At 46.7% G+C, this 22,935-nt stretch overlaps 3 long non-coding RNA genes across 3 annotated transcripts; 2 read left to right on the top strand and 1 right to left on the bottom strand.

Annotated features, from left to right (window-relative positions):
- Positions 1-354: 354 nt before the first annotated feature.
- On the top strand, positions 355-11,689 carry LOC111560876. The gene is made up of 2 exons (XR_002743078.2): positions 355-1,383; positions 11,209-11,689. It is a non-coding gene; the product is annotated as an uncharacterized LOC111560876 (long non-coding RNA).
- On the bottom strand, positions 9,906-11,256 carry LOC109500828. Its single transcript, XR_006599575.1, has 4 exons — positions 11,122-11,256; positions 10,525-10,696; positions 10,199-10,284; positions 9,906-10,077 (listed from the first exon to the last, which is right to left on the bottom strand). It is a non-coding gene; the product is annotated as an uncharacterized LOC109500828 (long non-coding RNA).
- Positions 11,690-13,727: 2,038 nt separating the features above from the next.
- LOC109500829 lies at positions 13,728-20,077 on the top strand. The gene is made up of 3 exons (XR_006599576.1): positions 13,728-13,865; positions 15,634-15,847; positions 16,126-20,077. It is a non-coding gene; the product is annotated as an uncharacterized LOC109500829 (long non-coding RNA).
- The last annotated feature ends 2,858 nt before the right edge of the window (positions 20,078-22,935 follow it).

Genomic DNA, 22,935 nt, shown 5'->3' with positions numbered 1-22,935 from the left:
CACCTGGGTGGCACAGTCGGTTAAGCCTCTGGCTCTTGGTTTTGGCTGGGTCGTGAGCTTACCGTTGGCGAGTTCGAGCCCTGCATTGGGCAGCACAGAGCCTGTGGAGCGTGTGGGATTCTCTCTGACCTTCTCTCTTTGCTCCTCCCCTGCTCGCTCGCTCTCTCTCTCTCTCTCTCTCTCTCTCAAAATAAATTAACTCCTGTATATATGTATGTGTGTGTGTGTATCTAATTAAAAAGAATTTTTTTTTAATGTTTATTTTTGAGACAATGCGAGAGACAGAATGCGAGCAGCGGAGGGGCAGACAGAGGGAGACACAGAATCTGAAGCGGGCTCCAGGCTCTGAGCTGTCAGCCCATAGCCCGAGGCGGGGCTCGAACTCACGAACCTTGAGATCATGCCCTGAGCCGAAGTCGGGTGCTTAACCGACTGAGCCACTCAGGCGCCTCGTGTATAATTTTTTTGAAAGAAACAACATACTCCAAACCGGTGGCAGATGAATCACACTATTGTGCCAAGCAAGGGTAGATGGAGGGAATGGAGTTCAAATTTAGCGGAGGTCTGTGCTTTTATCAGGTTGCTGCTCAGGCCAGGCGCTTTAGCCAACCCGGAGGGACTCCAGCTGCAGGTGCAGAAGTAAGAGTCCCCTCCCTGTTGCTAGAGCACGTTGCTAGGGAACGAGGGTACGGTTCAAAGAGGATATCCTCTTTCTGGGTTGCTGCACAGGTTTTTACCCACTGTCAGTAAGAGAACTAGTTTTACTGGCAGGAGCTAATTGTCCCCAAGGTCTTCAGAGAGCTGTTTAAATCCGCGACGAGTCTCAGTGCCCAGATTGAACACTCTCCGTGCTCGCAAACTCTCAGTATTTATAATCAAATGCCCCCTTGCCACAGTAGCTGCTTCATTATGTTTTTATTGATCAGCCCCCCCGCGGGAAGGGTCCCTCCGTAGCCAGAGCTACTGAGTTATCAACAACAGATGAGTGGATGACATCCTGTCACAGCTGACTTCACTCTTAATCAAAACAACTTTACTCGTGGAAACAACTTCATTTTTGTCATAAACAAGTGGATTTGAAATCCTATCAAATCAATATACACCAGACAGGGACAGGAAATGAGCCCGAGTAGGGACGGGAGCAGAGCCCATCCAGAAGAGCCGCATTGTATGCAAAGATAGGAATTTGAAACACTCTTGAACACTCTAAGGATCCTTTGAAGGAGGGGCATTGACTGTGATAGCTGGGTGTGCGGTGCAGACCAGAGGCTGCTCGCAGGGGACTGGAACCTAGACAGAAGAGGCACAATCCTCAGCACAACCACTCTTGTTTGGCCCAACACCCAAGCATATCTCCTGAATCAAGGCGAAAGGCAAGGTCAGGTAAGAATCTGGGATTGAGACATGTTTCAAATTAACCACGGAGCGCCGATAGCACCTTCGGGAATCACACTGTTTATTGCACAACTTTGTCACACAAGAAGGTTAGAGGAAGGATTCATGAGCCACTCGAAGATCTGGGGAGGACCTGATCTGGTCTTACTTCCCGTGACAAGGGTTGGCCTGAGCCACGGTCAGGTCATCTTCTGTGCAGGCAGAGCCTCTGTCGGGAGCAGCCTCCCAACGTGTACGGTGCAGGTGGTTGATCGCCCTGGAGCTACTGCTTTAGGGTCGGCTTAGGTGGGTCTAACAATTACATCCATTGATCTTTGCCATATCGGTGCAGTCTTGGTCTCACCCAAGTCTTTCCACAGATACTTCCAAACAAGTTTTACTTATCTATCCATCACACAGCTTATCTATAGGGACACACTCCAAGTCCTACACTGGTCGTTGACACACAATACAGGAGTTCACACTGGCCACCGTGACTCCATCTTGTCTTACTCTAACTTAGCTTATTCTCTGTCTTCTGTGACTAGGAATCACATGCAAAGTATCACAGCGTGACATCGTTCTTTTCCCCATACCAAGCCGCCAAACAAGCCACCATCTCCCGGGGCCCTCGGCTCCCACAGGAGCCCCTGAATAGTTTTGCTCCTTCCATGTTTGTACTTCACAGCCTGTTCCCCACAGGGCAGCAGGAGTGACCTTGCAATGATATAACTTGCTTTATGTCCCTTCGCTACTAAGGCCCTTCAGTGGCTTTCCGTTGACTACTCTTGGAAAACAAGCCAGCCTCCTCACTCAGGGGCACTTGATCTGGCTGTTCCCACTTAGCTGACCTCGTTTCCACTTGCACTCTCTGTCCTTGTCTACACTCCTAACACGTGGCTCTTCTTTTATGCTAGTTCTTCCTCCTGCCTGGGTCCTCACACAGCTGGCAAATTTTTTCCTTTCATGCCATAATTTAAATACCACTTTCCCAGAGAGACTTTCCCTGATAGTCCCCTCCATCTACAGGAGCTACTCAGTGGTTCTCTGACAAATCACCGTGTTTCAATTCTCTGAGCAGCTCTTATTACTATCTAGTGTTTTCCTGTTTATTCGCCTCTATGTTTATTGGCTTCCTCCTCTATAGTCCATAGTCTCAAAAACTGGCAGCCGCCAATTCCTTCTCTCATATGCACCTGCTGCCCCACCCATCAAGATGTGAGGTCTGATTCTCTGTCCATTGAATCTGGACTGGGCTTTGGACTTCTTATTTCTTGTCTTGACTGACAGAATGTGGCAGAAAGGATGCAGTCTCAGTTCTGGACCTAACTTTTTTCAGAGGTTTGTCTGCTTCCATTTTCACTCTTGGAAGCCAGCTGCCATGTAATGGGTTCAACTACACCCGTGGTGAGACCACCATGCCTTGAGGAAGCTCAAGCTTCCTCATGGAGGAGCACTGAAGTGACAGACAGGTTGTGATGCCTAAATGTAGATGAGTGAGTGAGCCCAGCTGACACCCACAGCAGCAGAAGAGCTGTCTAACCAAACCCTGACCCGATTCCTGGCCAGAGAATTGTGAGACATAATCTTATTTTTTGAAGTCAGTAGGTGTTGGAGGTTTGTTAGGCAGCATAGGTAACTGATACATGCTCCCATGAGAATGAAGTTTCTCAGGCTTTGCCTGGCAGAACCTGTGGATTCAGTAGATACTTGTTGAACGTGGGAATTGGGGGATAATGGAGTTGACCACTGGCCAGAAGTCCCAATAAAGCAAAGACACCAATATTTGACATTGTGAATGCTGGTAACCAAGGAATGGAATTTAGAAAGTGGGATATTGGAGGGCATTTGTTTGTTTGTTTATTTGTTTTAACAAGTTTAGGGTTGTTGGAGTTTAACATTTCAGTTCTGAGTTTGGAGAACACAGACGAGATGGATGTGGCTGAAGTGGACAGAGGACAAAGCTCCCTGAAATTGAGGAAGGGTACAAACCTGAGGCAGAATATTGGCTGAGACACCCATAAATAATCAAACTTTTCCAGGGTGATGATGGACCAAGGTAAAAAGGATTCAGTGAGGAGACTACAGCACAGAGAGACAGTTTACAGTGGAACAGAGGAGGGAGGTCAACCCAAAGGAAGGACTTGTCTGCAGTGGGGGAGGCAAGTCTGGGGAGCATCTGAGAGCAATGCTGGGCTCTCTGAGAGTCCTGCTGAGCACAGATGAAGCACTCTGGGCAGAAGTAAAGGATGGCCTGGATGAGATCATGAGGGGAGGTGACTGGCCTTCAGATTTTGGCCAGCCTTGGAGGTAAAAGAGTTTAGTTTTCCTGCGAACGTATCCAGAGGATAGATCATGTTTCCTGGTGGCAGTAGGGTCAGCAACCTGAGACCTTTGCTCAGGATTCCAAAAGAAACGTGAAAGGATGCCGGTGGGGGCATGGTTAGGCCCAAGCTGGTAAATACCCGGTGGGCCAATTGGCCTGGCACAGCCCTCCTGAGCAGAGAGGGGAGGAGGAGGCAGGCTGGGTCCTGGGGTGAGGGAGAGTGGGGCTCGCCTGGACTGGTGTCTCCACAAAGTTTGGCTTTAGGTGAAGGGTTGGTCTGTCAGTCAGCATTAACTACATGGGACTGGTGCCCTAGCAGGGCTGTGGAAAGGTAAACTGGCTTGAGTCACATTTTTTCAAGTCCTTTTAGCAATAAACTACATTCTCTCATATTATAAAAGTAAAACCTTTTATGTGTAACATAAAAACTTTGCTTTCAAGTCTCCAAAGCCAAAAAAAAAAAAAAAGCCTTCAAACCCATGTTCTTCAGCCCTGTCTCCCTCTAAACACAAAACAATAAGCACGAGTAAGAGATAAGTCCTTAACGTACTATTAAATTCTCATTTTAATAACAGTTACAGTGTCTCTGGGCTATCCTATTCCTCGTCCTGATTCTCAAGTCAAATGGAACCAAGCAAAGGACAAGTGATAGAGGAAAACAATGGATTCCTTCAAGCTAGTCTATTCAAACTGAAAGGTATTTATTAAGCTCCAACCCATTAGATCTGTTTTGATTACAAGGGACTGAAACGCAAGGCCAGGTAACAGGTAGCTGAAGCCAAGGAAATGTATCAGTTTCTACAAATTTTAGAGAAAGACAAGTCCGGAGGGCGGGCTCAATCAGCTACTGAAATGACGCTGAAAAGAATCTCTCCCCTACCTGCTACACCCTCACAGCTCTGATGTTCAGGATCAGCTTTATCTCAGGCAGAATGTCCCCAAGTGGTGACTCCCAGGGGCTCTAGGCTTACTTCTTGCCAACTTAGTAGCACCAGCAGAAGGGACCTCTTTTCCTGCAGCAAAATTGAGGTCTGGTTCTCATTGGTTGTACTTGAGTCACATGCACATCTGTGAACCGACGGTGGCCAGGGTGCTGTGATGCTCGCATTGGCCAGACCAGGATCACCCCTGGGGTAGCAGTGGTGGCATCAGTCACATCCAAGCCACATGGAAAGGGAAAGATCGTTTCCCACATTAAAAGCACGATTACCAAGAAGGGCATGGCATGCAGGAGTGAGGCAATAGGCAGCTGCTCCATGGGCTGGTACTGTGGCCACAGGAGGCCCTGTACTTAGAAGGACACTGTGTTTGGTTTAATGCTATGGACATTGTGTTTGGTTTATTATAATTCTTAATAATTTTTATAGAGATTTATTTATTTATTTATTTATTTATTTATTTATTTATTTATTTATTTATTTATTTATTTTGGGGGGGGACAGAGAGAGACAGAGCATGAACGGGGGAGGGGCAGAGAGAGGGAGACACAGAATCGGAAACAGGCTCCAGGCTCCAAGCCATCAGCCCAGAGCCTGACGCGGGGCTCGAACTCACGGACCGCGAGATCGTGACCTGGCTGAAGTCGGACGCTTAACCGACTGCGCCACCCAGGCGCCCCTATAGGGATTTTTTAAAAAGATATTTATTATTGAGAGAGCAAGACCCTTAATCCGAAGAAGGCTCCGTGCTAATAGCAGCGAGCCCAATATGGGGCTCGACCTCATGAACCACGAGATCATGACCTGAGTAGAAGTTGGATGCTCAATCAGCTGAGTCACCCAGGTGCCCCAAAATTATTAGTGAGTTTTGAAGACAGAGACTTTGACCAGGCATCTTCCTCTTTCCCTGGGTCTGACAAATTTTGCAGCTGATCTTGCTGCTACACTCCTGTGTGTACGGGGAAAGCTTCCTGGAACATGGAAAACACAGTTCTCTCAGAGACAAAGAAGCATTAGGGCATATCTGGGGAAAAGCAGGTAGTCTGTGCCAGTTGAAACTTTAAGGAAATGATGGAAACTTCATTCATTCATTCGCTTGTTCATTTAAAACTTGATTGAAGGAGGGTCCTGCTGCTTCCAGGGAACAGGAAGAGGAAAACAAATGACCGTCCGAGACCCACAAGTAGCTTATAGTCTATTGGAAGAGGGGTAGAGACACAGCACAGCAGAGTAATGACTGAGATAAAAATAAGCACCGAAAGCCTGGGGCACAGAGAAGATGCCACCACCCAGCCTGGAGGTGGGTACGGTGCAGTGTTGTCCTAATGGGAAAGGCATGTGATTGACTGATAGAAGCCAATGGACACAGAGCATGTTAAGCCACTTGGTTGGCAGTTGATAGGGAAAGGTATGGAGATGGTTCCTCAGAGCAGGAGATGTACACATGCTTCCAGATAGTGGCTTGTGGATGAGCCATTGGGTAGAGTGCATGACACTCCCCAACAGCACCATTGTCCCCAAGACCCCCAACCCCACCACTGAATATCCTTCATGCCTGAATATTCATGCAATCCAGCCCTAGACCCAAGTGTTAAGATTTTTGCAACTATTGGGGCGCCTGGGTGGCTTCGTCGGGTAAGCGTCCGACTTCGGCTCGGGTCATGGTCTTGCGGTTTGTGAGTTCGAGCCCTGCGTTGGGCTCTGTGCTGACAGCTCAGAGCCTGGAGCCTGCTTCGGATTCTGTGTCTCCCCGTCTCTTGGCCCATCCCCTGCTCAGGCTCTGTCTCTCCCTGTCTCTCAATAATAAATAAATGTTAAAAAAATAAAAAAAAAATAAAAAAGATTTTTTCAACTATCAACTCAGCAGGTAAAATCATTCTTAAATCTTGAGCCGACCACAGTAACTACTTGAATGACCCAATAAGGAGTCCACACTGAAACAATCTGAAACAGTTGAAACCCTCCAACCCCTGGACTTTTTATTTACACGAACCATCTTCACCCTGAAATAACAAAAGAATGATTTCTCCCCATGTTTTTCTCTTTCATTGAGAGTTTGGGCACCAATAAACTCTTGTTGGCAGTGTGGCTTTTCTCTAGCACACTTTTGACAATTTGTCCCTTTTGAGTATCATCATGGACTTAATGCTTTTCACAGACTCAACTGGTTCCAATTAGCTGTGATAACGGGCTTCTCAAATATCGCAACTTGCTCAAAAAATAAAATTTAGACAGGGTCCCTATCCTTAAGGAAACTTACATTCTTTTTGAAAAAATGAGATCTAACATCCATGGAAAATGTCGTGAACAGAACAAGGTAGCACATGGTTTTAAGGGGCTGTTCTGTCGCAGAATTGGGCAGCGCCCTTCCTCCCAAACAGTTCTTTGGATGGACCGATTTTCATGGGAGCTAAGAAATTTCCTCTGGAGAGAAAACCCGCATCGGTCCACAGATGGATTCAGATTCCTGTAAGCATGTTGGCAGGGAAGGGCGCTACCGACTCTACAAAACTGGGAGGGCCAGGGTCACATGCACCAGTGCAAGACTTCCTTCAAGCAACAAGTAAAGGCTGCTGGTATCTATGGCTGAGTATCAGGTCACTGGAAACCTTAGTGACTTAAACAACAATCAATTGACCGTCATGGCTCCTGGTTCTGGGAGTTGACTGGAATCATCAGCAAGGCAGTTCTCGCCCAGGGCTTCTGATCTCCGATTTCCATGGTTACAGTCAGAAGGTGGCTGCAGCTGGAGTCATCTCAAAAGCTACTTTGCTTTTATGCTGGCTGTTGGCTTATGCCTTAGCTGGGGCTTTCTGCCAGAACACGCCTCTCTGTGTGGCCAGGCTCCTCAGAGTATGGTGTCTGGGTTCCAAGAGGGAGGCAGGGTGGGGAGGCTGCCAGTTTCTGAGGGCTTGGGGCCAGAAACTGGTGTGGCGTCTCTTACCTATATTCTATTGGTCAGGCAGTTTCAGAGACCAGATTCTAGGAGGGGTGACCCAGAGCACCATTGGTTGGGAGGTGTGTCCAAGAACTTGGGGGCCACTTTTAAAAACAGAAGTTTTTTTGAGTGTGAAGCGTATGACACAAATTCTCTCATTTAACTCTCACAGCCATCAAAGCATTTCAATAGTTTGGATGCAAACGAAGAACCAGTCACAGAGGAAACTAAAATTCAGAGAAAAGCTGGTGCCTTGCTCAAGATCACACAGCACTCTAGCTCCAATGCCTATGTGCTTAGCTGCTACTGTCTGTTGGGTTCCCAGCACCTGGGGAAAAGAGGAATCGTCAAGGGGTTGAGGCCCTGAGTGGGTGGGAACCCCAAGAAACCCTAAAACTGTGCACTGATGTGAACCTGATGGTACTGGAACAGAAGGTGTCCACCTAGAGCCCACAGCATCCAGGCTACAATGCTCAAGCCAGCCTTTTCACCAGAAAGGGATTTGAGACGGGAAAGGCATTGGTGTGGGCTGACTTGCCCACGGAGGCCCTACATGGGCCCTTTCTTCAGCTGGGCCTTGAAGGGCAGGTAGGATTTGAGTCATGGAGGCGAATGGAAAAGAATTACTAAGGTTTTCTTGGTCCTTAGGCTTTGCTCTTCATTTGCTCCAGGGGAAGCCCCTCTCCCGATGCAGTACATCGGGATCTCATGTCAAAAATAAGTCTTCGTTTCCTCACATGTCTTCATTTTGGGGACATGTGGTTTGCCAAAAGGCCATTAAGTTCAACTAAAATAGCTTGGTCTTACTATACATAAAACTTATGCATGGGTTGTGTTAATATATGGTCCCCTCACAGAACACAAAGAACCTTCCTCAACAGGAAACCTCAGTGGCTTATTCTCTCTGTGTGAGGGTCTGCCGAAAAGGGCAGGGAATAATTTGGCGGAAGAAAAAAAGCTGGAGTTACAGCTTAATTCTGGCGTGATCATGTGGTTGGAAGGTCAAAACAAAAACCTGCCACATTGCCTTTTGTTCGAAGTTCACTTGGAGAGATTGCGTGAGACTCTTTGATCTTGTAGGTCAAGGCACCAAGGCTTCAGGGCTCTTGAATTTATTTTGTGGTGAGGCTTCTGGGTTTCTGAATAAAGACCTATAGTTAGAGTGTAATTTCCTGCCCTGCTCCCCACAGCATGGGCACCGACTACATCACCCAGCTCCTCTCAGGGGGGAAGGAGATCCGAGGCCTCAATTTTCCCAAATCCTCTAAACTAGGATCTAAAAAGGGTCCTCTCTGAGGAAATCTTGGAAAACCTTGTGATGAAAAGGCGTTTCCTTGCTTAGAGCCAGGGCGGTCTTTCCGGTGGACTGAGCCTAGTGCCATGTGAAGGGCTTGAGAGCTGCTCCCACTGATGGAGATGAAATAGATGTTTACCCTTATGAATGGTGGGGCTTTAGTCCCTGACCCGTAGAGCATCCAAGGGACCTGGATTCCCCTTGCACACAGTACACTTACACTCAGCAAGAGCAAGGCCAGCCTTCAAGTTGGAAGGAGAGCTACCCATTTCCAGTAGGCTACTTTAAAATTTTTTTCAACTCGGGGTGCCTGGGTGGCTCAGTCGGTTGGGCGTCGGACTTCGGCTCAGGTCATGATATCACGGTCCGTGAGTTTGAGCCCCGTGTCAGGCTCTGTGCTGACGGCTCAGAGCCTGGAGCCTGTTTGGAATTCTGTGTCTCCCTCTATCCCTCTGCCCCTCCCCTGTTCATGCTCTGTCTCTGTCTCAAGAATAAACATTAAAAAAAATTTAAAAATTTTTTCAACTTGAGAAATATATGCTCATTGTAGAAAGAGCATACAACTGCAGAAAAGAGACAATTAAAAAAAAAAAAAAAGGCAGCCATCTGTAATCCTATTACCAGAAATAATCACTGTTATTGTGGTATATTTCCAGAACTTTTTCTATGCATATGTGCCTGTATAAATGGTTACGTGTTCACACCCTCCATGTTTTTGTTACTTGTTCTTTCTCATGTACTCCCGTATCCTAAACACTTTTCATGTCAATAGATACATTTCAATGATATTACGTGTCTAAAGTTTCTTTGAAGAGTTGTAGTATTTAATGAATCTCATTGGAAGTTAATGTTGACAACTTTTTTTTTTTTTTTTACTATTATAATCAATACTGTAGTAACTCTTCTTAATATTTTCCTTTTGGATATGTTCTGAAGAATGTAATTGCTAGATCAAAGCTTATGCACATTTTTAAGGATTTTTCATATCCCATCAGTCAGGATAGGCTAAAGGTTGTAACAAACACCCAGATCTCATTGGCTTAACACGGTAAAGATTTATTTCTCTTTTATTACAGTTCAGTGTAGGTCATCTGGTTGGTAGGGGTGGAAGGAGCTCTACCCAGTCCTCTGGAAACAGAATTTATTCATATGATGACTTTCCATCTGGCAGCGACTTGGAGTGCTTCAGCGGATCCTCTGATTTCAGCTGATAAGCAAAAGGAGGAGGAAATGAGAGAGAGGGAGAAAGGATGAGAGAGAGGACAGAGGGAGAGAGAGAATGGAGAATTGCACAGGTGGTTTTAGGGCCAGGCTTGAAATTGACTCACATCACTTCTTCTGCCCGCTTTCCAGTTGTCTGAAACTCAGTCACATGACCACTCCTAACTCAACAGAGGCGGGAAATGCAGTTTCCCTGTGTGTGCAGGAAGAAAACACAGAGTTTGGTGAGTGCAGAGCATTGTTTCTGCCTCAAACATACATTACCGAGTTGCCAACCTATGAAATTTCTCCAGTTTAATATTCCCACCAGTAGAGTATGAAAATTCCTATGTCCCTACACCCTCAATAATGAAAAGGAAGACATTTTTCGTGTTGTTTTCTGTAGATCTACATGAGGCATTGATGCTTCTCTACACGACTAGACTCCAAATACCTGTTTTTCTCTTGTGAGATATCTCCCTGCACTCAGGACCAAGCTCTCTGGAGAGTCAGGACAGCATTTCTGACTGCTTTCCGGATAGCAACCTTCATCTCTATCTCACAGGCTGGCCTGAGTTTCTGGGCCTTTCTCTCCCTGTTCTTCTGTCTCCTCCTTCTCTTCCCTGCTGTAGAGGAAGAGGTAATGTTCAGAAGTCTGCAACATGGGTGACCCTTACAGGAGCCCTGCCCCACTCCCCTGGCCCCACATATCCCTGACTGCGTGGCTCACTCAGAGGCATGGGGAAAAGATTCGCACTCTGCATTTTCGGGGCCATCTCAGGTGGGTTCCAGCTTACATTTTCACAGAAAAAAAGTTCAGAGAACGGAATTGGGAAGACAGAATAGCAGTCCATACAGACTTGGCACATTGACCTTGACCAAACTGTCTAGTGTCTTGTCCTTAGCACTCAGTGTTCCTCCAAAATAATCCTTCCCGATTAAATCAGGAGGAGTAAACTGCTTAGCAATCATCAGGGAAAGGCGATAGAATTGTGCAAAACCTAATTTTGACCATCTTCATGTGAACTCAGGTTACTGAACAACCACTTACATCTGAGCTGTGGTTTCTTCCTTGTTTTGAAATTTAGTTTCTAGAAGATAATGCTTTCAAATGGCTTCTTGTTCATGTCTTCCTCAGGGACTACCAGCTGCTGCCTGAAGATTGCCTGGCAGGCCTGACCCCTTGGCAAAGCAAAGCGTCCAGTGAGGTCTTTGCAAAAAGTCTCTCCAAGGAGCTGAGGAGCTGGGCATCAGTACAGCAGAAAAATGCAAACCAATCAAGTCACAGATTTTTCAGGCATGCCAACCTTCTGGTCCTAGGCATGAAGCATTCCAAAAAGCCTAGGAAAATTCATATGTTTTCCTAAGAATGAACCGATATCTTGTCTTTCCAAGTTGTATCCTCTGATCCCTCCCTGAGAGGCAGCCATGATCTCTGAGGAGTGATAATAGCTGGGCCTCCTGGCTGAGTGAATCATACCAACTGTAAGCTTGGCTTATGACCCAGAAATGGAAACAGGAAGTGGCTTACAGAATATAAAGAGCACAGTCAAGGAAGGAGTGCAGTAGAATTCTCCTCGGATAACATGGTGTACAATAGACAGAGGTGAAGACTGGCATTTTTCCTTTTTTCTTTTTTCTCTTTTTTTCTTTTCTTTCTCTTAGCATGACGCCCTCTGGCAGGGCTGGGCCGTCTGAATGGGGAGTGGGATGTCCAGGGTGGCAGAGGGGGAACCACTGTGGATAAGTAGCTTCTCTCCAGAGGGAGCCCATCTGTGGGATGCTATGGCCCCTTTTCACCTCATCTTTGCAAATTAATTTGGGTTCTTCAGAATGTATTTTGCCAGGCTTTATAAATGTAAACTCTGAAGAGGTGCTTCCAACAAGAAAAACCGACTTCTGGCAGCTTTGAATAGTTCCCAGAAGGTTCTCTGAGCCCATGGGGGGAGGGCTTCCTTGCACTCATGCTGAGATACAAAAATCCACTGTCATCCCTAGATACCTGGAGGGGGCTGGATGGGGAGGGAGCCTGTCCTACTCTGGGCATGGCCCTGGGGCATGGTGGCTGCAGGCGGGGTGGCCAGTGTGGGTGGACAGGAGTTTGGAGGGCTGACCTCCCTCTAGATGAAGGGCACCTCCCAGAGCTTCCCCACACTCCCCTTTATGCCTCTCCCAGGGCTGGAGAGCAGCTAGTGGAGGCTGAGGCCTGGCACATTGATTCAAACCAAATCATCCAGTGCTTTGTCCTTAGTGTTCACTGTTCCACCACAGTAACTGTCCCCAGTGAAATCAGGATGAGTAAACTCCTAAACTGGGTACCGGGCCCACCTATGCCAGTGGATGAATCTTGAAGACCTGAGGCAGAGCAGGGCCTGGGCCCTGAGGAGGGCCCACCCAGGAACCAGTCTACCATCAACAAATGCCTCCTGAGGACCCTCTCTAGACCAGTTTCTCAGACTGGAGTCCTGAAGCAGTGGCAGAATGATGGGTGGGAGTGGAGCTTTTAAAAAGGCTGATTTTCAGGGTGCCTGGGTGGCTCAGTCGGTTAAGCGTCTGACTTCGGCTCGGGTCATGATCTCGCAGTTCGTGGGTTCGAGCCCAGCATCAGGTTCTGTGCTGACAGCTCAGCTGTGGATTCTGTGTCTCCCTCTTTCTCTGCCCTTCCCCTGCTCACACGCTGTCTCTCTCTCTCTCTCTCTCTCTCTCTCCCTCAAAAATAAATAAACATTAAAAACAAACAAAAATTAATTAATTAATTTTAAAAAGGCTGACTTTTGGTCTCCTCTATAGGCCTCCAGAATCCAAAATTTTCAAAGAAAGTCCTGGAAATCTGTGTTTTTGCACGCATTCTCTTCCCTAGGCCGGCCAGTGCAGTAAAATTTAAGAATCTTTCTCTATACCAATCCTGGTCTCATTTATTGTCCTTTTCATGAAAATACTTCGTTTTCAACCTTTTGTGACTTCTGAAAATGGAATCTGAAGCAGAGGGATCCACTTCCATAATGCCGCCTGTGGCCATCACTGGCACACTTGGCTTGCCGATTTTATCAGAGGATGAGAAGGAAGCCAACCTTTGATTATCACGATGCCCATATCTACTTTTCTGTTGACTTGTCGCCATTAAAGGCGACAAGCTTTTCCTTTTCCTTTTTCCTTTTTCCTTTTCCTTTCCTTTCCTTTCTCCAGCTTTTCCTTTTCTCCTCTTTCTGAGAGAATATGGGCCTGGTGCTCTTGGAAGCTGTGCTCTTGGAGCCCTTGAGCGCAGGCGCGAGTGAAAGTAAACTTGTTCAAGTTCCCTGAAGAAGCGGGAGTGGAATCCATCGGTGTTCCCACGGAGAAAGCACTGACTCCAAGAGAATGCAGGATGAACGGAGAAGGATGACGTCACAAAGATGTCCGGGGAAACACCGGAACACCGTCACTCGTCACTCCGCTCAGTCCTTGGTCTCCTCCCACCACTTCCTCCAGCCCACCCGGAACTCCTTCTGCCTCAGGAGTAATGCGAGCAATGCAGTGTGTGCTGGTAAACCAGCTAGCTCTCTGGAAAAAGAAAAGAAAAGAAAAGAAAAGAAAAGAAAAGAAAAGAAAAGAAAAACAAAAATCCGAATTTGTACTATTTGCCAGTTTCCACGGTGTAAACACTCCCACCACGGCAGATTTCAACTTACCGGTGGTTTAACAGCAGACTCACAACATTTTCAAATATTTAATAATCGGCTCTTGCAAACCAGGAGGGGACAACTCCAGCATGTCCTCAATAGTCCTGCCCCAGAAAATCCCCAAATCACACCCCGGGTGAGTATCACTTTCAGCTTCTCAGTCAGAAGGAGAAGTGGTTACTGTAGGACCGGATTGTTATGACTAATATCAAAGTGCCAAACGTGGAAGGGCACGATGCAGGGGGTGAGGTTTTGTTTGCCAAATTGGAGGAGTCTTCATTTCTCAATCTTGGTCTCCTCTCCTTCCCTGGGCTGGGGCGTCAGAGGGAGCCCGGTCCACAGAGCTTCTCATTGGCCTCATAACAGAGATGCACGTAAGACTTCTCTGCCCGCCTCCCCCAGCCCCCAGAGGTCCCTCAAACTTGCTCTCTCCTTTAAAACCCCAGGACCCTATGCTAGAGAACAGAATGCTCCTTCTTTCATTAGATAAGTTAAAAATGGAGGGTTTGGAAGCCATTCTGGATTCTGGGTTCTGCCTTTTTGGTTTGGAAGGTGCTTAAAAGCTTTTTCTTAAAAAGCTGGACACAGGAGGCGGGCCTGGGTGGCTCAGTCAGTTGAGTGTGAGACTTCAGCTCAGGTCACGATCTCAAGGTTTGTGAGGTTTGTGAGTTCAAGCCCCGCGTAGAGCTCTGCTGACAGCTGGGAGCCTGGAGCTTGCTTCAAATTCTGGGTCTCCCTCTTTCTCTCTCTAGCTCACTGCCCCTCCCCCACTTGTGCTCTCTCCCTCTCTGTGTCTCTCTCTCAAAAACGAATAAAAATGTAAAAAAAAAGCGGGACTCGGAAGGATTCTGTAACCAAGACCTAAAAGCTGAACAGCCTGGACTGATCTTTCCTTGATTTTTAAGGAGCCTGGAGAATGACAGGGTGTGGGGCAGGTAGTTTTCATAAAGTTGAGCATGACCAAATTTGCCCACAATCGATGCTCACACAACTCTTCCCCGTTAGGCCCTGGGGATGCCATTGGACTGAGCGCAGGATGGTGACCTACTTTTCTTCCCAAAACATTGGGCGGCCAGTTGCGTTTTCCGATCTAAAACTCACCCACACTGCTACAGTTTCCGTTCCCCTCTGCTCCTGCTCCTGGGTGTGCTTCTGGCTGGAGCTGCTTTTGTAAAGTGGAGTTTATCATGGGAGCCCTCCTCCAAGAGGCTGGTCTGAAAGCCCCAACCCACATCCCTCCCAGACATCAGCATGGGCACACCAGCCGCGCAAATCCTGGCAGGTGTATGAGAATCCAGGTTTGCCCCGTCTCAGCCAGGGAAGTCAGTTAAAGAAAAGTCTCATTGGAAATGGCCTTGAATCTGGAGCCTCTCTAGTATTCTAATCACTCACAGTTAGTCAGCTAATGAATATTTATCAAAGGTCTCTGGAGGGGTTCAGAAGGTGCCACCCCAAAATATGCCACTTTTAGTGATTATTTTGAACTGAAGTCACTTGAGAAACAGCAGATGCAGGAAGGGCTCTGACTCCCCATCCCCCTCTTTTTTCTTTCTTTCTTTTTTTTTTTTTTTTAACCTAAAGCAGGTCATAAAATTTCTCTGAGAAAGGTGACTTTCACCCCTGTCTCACCAGAGACTGGAAGAAGATGCCAAAAAGAACCCATACAAACAAACCTGCTAAGATAACACTTATCTTTTATTGGTTTCCCCCATACATTTCCCAGTCACCGGCCCACAATATACTGCCCCTGGACCCAAGCCCCTTTATCTTATCACATCCCCACAGTGTACTGGGGCCTAACAGCTTTTTGAGGTCCTCATTTTCCTTTTGAAAACTCCTGTGTACATGTAAAACTATGAAATAAAATTTGTAGGCTCTTCTCTTGTTAATCTGTTTTATGTCAGTTTAATTCTTAGGTCCAGCCACAGAACCTAAAAGGGGAGAGGGAAGTTTTTCCTCTCCTCCATCAACTATGGAGATAATGGTGAACAAGGCAGAGTCTCTGCCCTCATGAAGCTTACTGTCCAGTTTACAAGGAAATCACTCTGTACACAAGTAACTTGAGATAATCCGATAATGACGACAAGGGTGCCGAGTGCTTTAAAGAAGAAGCCCAAGGTGCAGTGAGAGCATAAGACAGGGAGGCTAATGCAGGCTACGGGACCCTAGGAGATTTCTGGGGAACCGAGGCTGAAGCTGAGATCTGAGGGATGGTTTAGATCCAGGAGGACATGAGATCCTCCGGGAAAAAGAATTTATGCTTCAGAAACATTCTCTTGCTGAGGATGAACTTGGGAATTTAGATAGGAACTTCTTTCCTTCATAGATAGTGTGGTGGTGGAGACCATTGTTTGCCCTCAACATTCTTTCTTCTTTTCTTAATAACAAATCCCCAGGTTTTACTAGGTACATAACTACCCAGAGAAAGGATTACATGGCCACCTGCCCAATGAGATGTAGGCAGAAGTAACGTATGGGGTCTCTGAGACCTTTTTTCTGCTACCTGGTATCTGGAGGTGATGGCTGGCAGCTGAGCAGCCATCAGGGACCATGAGGAGACACGGCTAAAGTTGGCAAACAGTATATTAAGTGGAGCTTTGTTCCCTGATGACCATGAGACTGTCATACACCATATCAGCCCTGGATCGCCTACCTCCAGGCTTCTTTTATGTAAGGGAGAAATAAAGGTCAATCAAATAAATAAAGCCTCTATTATTTTCAGATTTTCTGTTACACAAAGTCAAACACAATCCCAACGACTACACGCAATTTCCTTTCAGCCTAATGAAGAGAACATTTATCTGCACAACTCACATATTACCTAGCTTACAGAAAAGCCTGTAATAATGACAAATCTCTTTTGTCCCCTCCTTGGTCTCCTGGTCCTTCCCTTGCCCCTGCACCTCCTCTGTCTCCTAACTCCCACACCAGAGCTAGGCCTGACCTCAGAATTTCCCCCTCCGTGAATGACAGCTTCACAGCCCAAAGCTTCTTGAGTTCCTGCTACCTTCCCTTAGTGGCCGCCTGGTGAGAGTCCTGCTGTAGAGAGTCACATGAAGTCCAGGGAGGCCTCCAGCCTTCAGGCGCTCCTCCCCACCCTTCCCAAAGAGGTATAAAGAGTTAGAATAAGAGGGAAAAGCTGAGAACATGCACCAACTTGGAAAAAATCACAAAAATGATCGGAGGTGCTTTAATGGAACCTCCCTGCTTTGGGCTTTTCAAGCAGTGCGGGCTTTAATCAGTCTGTTGCCCCAGCCTCTGGCTGACTAAGTCCATGAGGTCAAGACTCCAAGGGAGAAAGTCAGTGTGTCTGCTTATAAACTCAGGTCTGGCAGGGTGAGTGCACACCTCACATGTTGGGTCAGATGAGATGAGGCCTTGTGTGAGTTAAATTGTGAACCTGGCGCGTGTGCGTGCACACACACACACACACACACACATATGTTGACGTCTTAAATCCCGCTATCTCAGAATGTGGCCTTATTTGGAGATAGAGTCTTAACAGAGGTCATCACGTTAAAATGAAGTCATTAAGGTAAATCCTAATCCAACAAGTTTTGTGCCCTTATAAAAAGGGGAAATTTGGAGACAGACAAGCACCCAGGGAGAACACCAAGGCAGAGACAGGGTGACGCTTCTACAAGCCACGGGTGCCAAAGATCACCAGCAAACCACCAGAAGCGAGAGGAGGGACATGGGATGGATTACCCCTCACAGCCTTTGGAAGGAACCGACCCTGCTGACAGCCCTTTATGGAACTTCTAGCTTCCAGAACTGTGACACAACACGCTTCTGTTGTTTAAGCCACACAGTCTGTGCTCCTTTGTTAGGACAGCCCAAGCAAACTAATATAAGGTCCCTTAAGTGCCAACTAGCAGGGGAGTTTGGGGATAGCCACTGGTCTCAAATGATTTCCCTGCTGTCTCACGTTGGGATATGAAGAATGAGAACAGCTGAAGTTTCTCTTGGCCATTCTTCTGAACAGCGAAACCCAGGTGGTCTCTCCACCTGCAGACAACCAGGGGCATAGTGAGTGGGGCCAACTCCTTCATAGGAAAAGCCTTTTCTGCTCACCTCCTGGAAATCATGTTAAACACAGACACATCCCAGGAATGAAAGGCTGCTGTTAACTGGAGAGGTCTGTTGGTGAATCTATCTATCTTTCATCTATCTCTATAATCTATTTTTTTTTCCTTTTCTTGGCAGAAAATCAACGTCTAGATGGGTGGGAAAAGTAGTGCAGTCTCTTCAGACCCCAACTAAAGACTGTCTGTGTTGAACAATTCTTGGGTATGCACAAACACACACATGAAAAAACTGTATGTGGTCTCGGCTGCCCCTGTTCCCCAAACTTTGCCATCCACGTGGGAGCTTGGAAGGCAGAAGGGATGGGGGAAGAGAGACAAAGGCTATCTGAAGGCTCTGTGGAAGCAGACCAGTGGCCCAAGTGGCCAGCAGCTGGCTCCTCCCATCTACTCACTTTATGCATCTCATATCAGGCTGATTTGAGCACATGGGGCATTTTGTTAAGCAGGGTGAGGACTTGCTGCTACTAAGCATTTCTTATTCTGCCAATTTCTTATTCTGCCGATTTCTTATTCTGCTGATTTCTCATTCTGCCAATAGTTCTATACTTTTATTATTTTCTCTCACCATAACCAGATGTTAACCCCATTTTCAAGAGGCTGAATCTGAGACCCAGCCATTTACCCAGGGGGGTGGCTCTGTGCCCAATGTCCACAGCGTGTTGACTATGAAGGTACCAGAAATTTGTGCTCGGTGGGCATAGAGACTGTCTCCCGGGGGAGGAAATGCATATTTCCTTTCTGATTTGTTCAGCAGTAAGGCCTTGGGTTGATTTTCTAGAGTTGGCCATAAAGAAGATGATGATGATGACAATGAGGCAAAGGCATGTGGACGTGGATGGCAAGCCATTTGCAGAATGTGTACGGAAGCCTATGCTGCATGGTAGGCTCATGGAGAACACAAATGCATGCCTTGCTTTAGGGACCTGATGTCTAAATGGGCAGGTCAAACAGAACTCATGTGAAACAAGTTGACGATCGGTATTTCTCCAAGGTCGAGGTGACTTTATTTAGGATTTGCTGATACTAAAAACAGAGACCCCTCAAACCGCTCAAGAAAATAGGGACTTATTGTAAGACTCCATGTGTGTGGCACTGGAAGTAAGATAGAGGTGAGGCATGGCAAGTCCCCTCTACCTCTCTCTCAGCAGGCCCCGCCCTCTCTCATGGTGTCCCTGCTCTGTGTGTCTGCTCCTCTCTCTAAGGCCACCTCCTCTGTTCCTGTGGCTTCAGCTCTCTCCTAACCTCAGCTTACTCAGCCAGAGCTTCCAGCTGCTCTGACTCTACCTCGAGGCATCCTTTCAGCCTTAACTACCCCCTCGAGTGGTATATTCCTTCTTGTTTGGTAGTTCTTTCTGTATTAGACTGGCCCAACCCCTAGGCCTCTGTGAGCCTATATTTTGACTATCCTTCTGTCACTTGCCATCCCTGAAGATCCATTCAGCTGTGGCCAGGAGTAGGGGATCACAAAACCACCTAAAGGGCCATGGGCAGATAGACACCTAAAACCAATCCAGTATGGGGGCTGTTGATAATAAAGTCTATAAAACGTCATGGAAAAGAGAAATCCCTCTGAGCCAGAGAGAATAAGCAGGACAGTGAGATGGCTGAGGTTCCAACACATGAGATTTGGGTCCTAGAGAGAAGAGGAAAGCTCAGGTACAGGAATGAGTACCACAGAAGACTGCAGTGGTGGTCACGATCATTTGTCCTTTTCCTGTGAGAGGATTATACCTCCCTACCTAGATGACATCAGATTTGCGTGATGCTTTTGCCAATGAAATGTAAACGGGATGTATGCCGTTTCTAGGCAAACGCTTTGATCATCATAGCATGATTCACTGTGCTCTCTTTTCCTCTTGCACTGAAAACAACAGAGTCCCAAACAGGAAAAGTTCCATTCACTTAAGTCCCAGGATGACAACAACTGGGAGCAGTGCCAGAACAAGTCCATGATGGATCTGTAATGTAAATAAGACGTAAGCCTTTATCGTGTGAAGCTTGAGATTTTGGAATCATTTGTTACTGCAGTGTAGCCTAGCCTATCTTGACTGATACAAAGATCATATTGTGTTCAAATAAATGGGAGAGAGAGCATTGGAAGTGAAGAGGTGATGAGAAGCAGGGACAGGAATCCAGATGTCACAGAAGGAAGACTTGCAGTGGGATAGCATGCGAAGATCTGGAAAGAATAAGAGGACTTCAAGAGACATTTTGAAAGAACATGTACCAGGTGTGGGGAGCAGTTTGGAACAGGGAACGAAAGAGAGTAAAGGGTAAAAAAAAAAATGTTTTTTTAAGTTTATTTATTTATTTTTGAGAGAGAGAGATTGAGAGAGAGAGAGAGAGTGAGTAGGGGAGGTGTAGAGAGAAGGAGAGAGAGAATCCCAAGCAGTTTCCACACTGTCAGTGTAGAGCCTGACGCAGGGCCAGAACTCACAAACCATGAGTTCATGATCTGAGTTAAAATCAGGAGTCGGTCACTTAACAAACTGAGCCACCTATGCACCCCAAAATTAAAAAAAAATTAATGTTTATTTATTTTTTAGAGAGACAGAGAGGGAGACACAGAATCTGAAACAGGCTCCAGGCTCTGAGCTGTCAGCACAGAGCGGGATGCGAGGCTTGAACTCAGAATGGCGAGATCATGACCTAAGCCGAAGTCAGACGCTTAACCAACTGAGTCACCCAGGCACCCCCCCCTAATTTTTTTTAATAGATAAAAAAAATGTATCCCTTATTTACTAGCTAACAATGGGAGTTGGAACCATTTTGAGAGAAAGATGTCCTTTTGAAAAATTGAACTTAAGGTAGGACGGACATCTAGCTAGTGATTTCCAGCAGGTACCTGGGAATGGGGTCAGGGCTGGAGATAGACATTTGAGAGTCATCAGCAGAGGTAAGAGAGTTGGGTCACTGAGTTTTTGGCAACTGGTCTTTTGATCTATAAATGTAGCAGGTTGTGAGAAATGGAACACAGACGCCATGTTGAAGAGAGAAAGCGGCTCTAAACAGAAGAAAGAGGGGGGGCACAAAAACCCAACAGCATCAATTCCCCTGCCTTCATTTTGAAGAAAGCACATATTTGCATTTTCTCGTGCTTCTAGAGGTCACCCAAGAACTGGCCACTCTCTGACTTTCTTATAGAATCTCTCTTTGACTAGAATGGTCTTCCCAGAACCCTAAGATTCTGAAAAAGTACATCCGGAAGTTCCCATGGTGAGACTCTCCTGATGGTAACAGCATGGACATAATTTCATTTAATCCTCCTTGAGACCAGTTGCCGCTGTGTGAGGGGCACAATTGTACCCATTGTTCCTGTTGGCGGAAACTGACTTCTGGCTCCAACTTCTTCATTTTTTTCTACTTCCTGGTCTCCTTTAAGAGACTACGGAACAGCTGGAGAGACAAGGTTGTTGGCTCAGAAACAATAGTTCTGAAAATGCCTCCAGCCCTCCCCCAGCTGCACCAAATGAACTTGGCATTATTATGTACAGTAAGACACCATGGCATTGCACAGGCTCTGTGCCAGCTCTCATTGTCTCTGACTGACCTGGGAGAGCCGGTCAGGCCCACCTCTCTGGCTTGCCTGCTTGAAATGCTTCCTGAAACGAAGTTAACAGCTGTATTCTTGTTGTATCTTTAAAATAAGAAGCTAGAAAGTTTCCCAGAGGCTCTGAATCTACATTTCAAGGGGGGAAAAAAAAGAGAGAAAGAAAAAGAAGAAAGATAAGGGAAAAAAAAGGCATTAACCTAGTTTAGCTATATTTTAGGAAACAAATTCTGGGCACAGGAAAGCCCGTTATGCTTCCAGCTATAGGTTTTCTGGATAGAAAACAAGACAGAGCTCACTTTTGAGCATATAGGGTAGAGTGCGTAGGCTAGAGCCTCTTGCATAAGGACCTTACAGTTTTGGACCTTCCAACAAGAAAGTCTGTCCGAAGGAGCACTTTTTGCTCAGGCACCTTTCAAAGAGCTTCTTCTCTTAGTTGTGTACATTCGGCAGACAGGGGTGTGAATAGGGGGGGTGTGGGGAGTGAATAGGGGTGGGGAGGGCGAATTGAGTTTAGGCTCTGCCTTTGCCGAAGCCTCTTAAAACGCCACACAGAAATTCCATCCCAACAGAGAAGCCAGACTCACAGGAAATGGCCTTTAACTTAAGGGAGTACCCTTCAGTCACAAAATAGCCGCCAAAGACTAACTCCATTTCTAAAGCTTTGTAAGGTCTATACATTATGCATCTTATGTGGTTACCACTTGCATGAGCCACACATGCTCACAGCTTCTATAAAGGGAGCTGGTGCATGCTAGCAGCCCAGCAACTAGAATTCTTTCACTTAGTCCTGGAAAGACACTTAATCCTGTGCTAATGAGGCTCTTGCCCCAGGCCTCTAGGGAAGCTTCCTTTTTTTTTTTTTTTTTTTCCTGATTTGCCACAGTTTCATCTCTTAAAATAGTGTAGGACAAGGTCTTATTGACTGGTAAACTGGGATTTGCCTTCATCTCTCCCTCTCCCTCTCCCTCTCCCTCTCCCTCTCCCTCTCCCTCTCCCTCTCCCTCTCCCTCTCCCTCCCCCTCCCCCTCCCCCTCCCCCTCCCCCTCCCCCTCCCCCTCCCCCTCCCCCTCCCCCTCCCCCTCCCCCTCCCCCTCTCCCCAAATGGGAAAAAAACAGCTAGGAAAAAACTCTAGTGGTTTTAATCTACTCCTATATAACAAAATACTCTTAAATTTAGCAGCTTAAAACAACAGACATTCATCATCTCAGTTTCTGTGAATTAGGAATCCAGGAGTAGCTCAGATGGTGTTTCCGATTCATGGTCCCTCATGAGGTTGCAGTTAAGCTGCTGGCTAGGGCTGCAGCTATCTGAGGGCTCAACTGGGGAAGGATCTGCTTAGGACCTCTGTCATGTAGGCCTTAGTTCCTCACTGGTTGTTGGCCAGAGACTTCAGTCCCTCACCATGTGAGCCTGTCATAGCCTGCCTGTCTTCATGATGTGGCAATTGGTTTCTCCCAGAGTAAATGATCTAAGTAAAAGAGAGAGGGAATGAGAGAGAGAGAGAGAGAGAGAGAGAGAGAGAGAGAGAGAGAGAGCCCAAGGCAAAAGCCACAGTTCTTATAAC

The sequence above is a fragment of the Felis catus genome, chromosome B3 (genome assembly GCF_018350175.1).
Source record: "Felis catus isolate Fca126 chromosome B3, F.catus_Fca126_mat1.0, whole genome shotgun sequence".
Classification (NCBI taxonomy): Eukaryota; Metazoa; Chordata; class Mammalia; order Carnivora; family Felidae; genus Felis; species Felis catus.
This window is presented reverse-complemented; position numbering and strand designations above follow the sequence as displayed.